Source organism: Trachymyrmex septentrionalis, unplaced genomic scaffold (genome assembly GCF_001594115.1).
Source record: "Trachymyrmex septentrionalis isolate Tsep2-gDNA-1 unplaced genomic scaffold, Tsep1.0 scaffold30, whole genome shotgun sequence".
In the NCBI taxonomy this organism is placed as follows: Eukaryota; Metazoa; Arthropoda; class Insecta; order Hymenoptera; family Formicidae; genus Trachymyrmex; species Trachymyrmex septentrionalis.
This window is the reverse complement of record NW_017305463.1, coordinates 18,984-19,493: the sequence shown is the minus strand read 5'-3', so window position 1 is coordinate 19,493 and position 510 is coordinate 18,984.

Genomic DNA, 510 nt, shown 5'->3' with positions numbered 1-510 from the left:
TTCTGCAATAGGTTCTTAGCCTCTACAAAATTTTTCCCACTATACGAGTACACTACAGTAGGGCTTCCTCGACGTGTAATGAATCTTCTAAAGGTTTCTAGGAATTCTTCTGTTGATAGATGTAACTGTTGAGAATGAACGTGACACGCTTAGATCAGTAGCACAGGTCGATAAACTCAGGGATGGCGCTAAACGGAACTAGAAGAACTTATCGATCGAAATGTATCGAGAGAAAGTCCTGTCGTTACTCTTACGGATACTTTTTTCTGTTTTTATGATTAGCTACCGTTACTGTTCTCTAGTATTTTTCTGTTCGATTCATTATAATTATCTGAAGTTCTCATATATACATTCAGTTTGACATAATTCTGTATTTTTTCAACTTTTATTAAAAGCTATTATATCACAACACGCTGTGTCTTGAATCTTTACTTCATCAAGCATCCCTGGCGATAGATTGCTAACAGTAACCAACTCCAAGTGAACTGCACAGTAGACTGCACAAGTAAT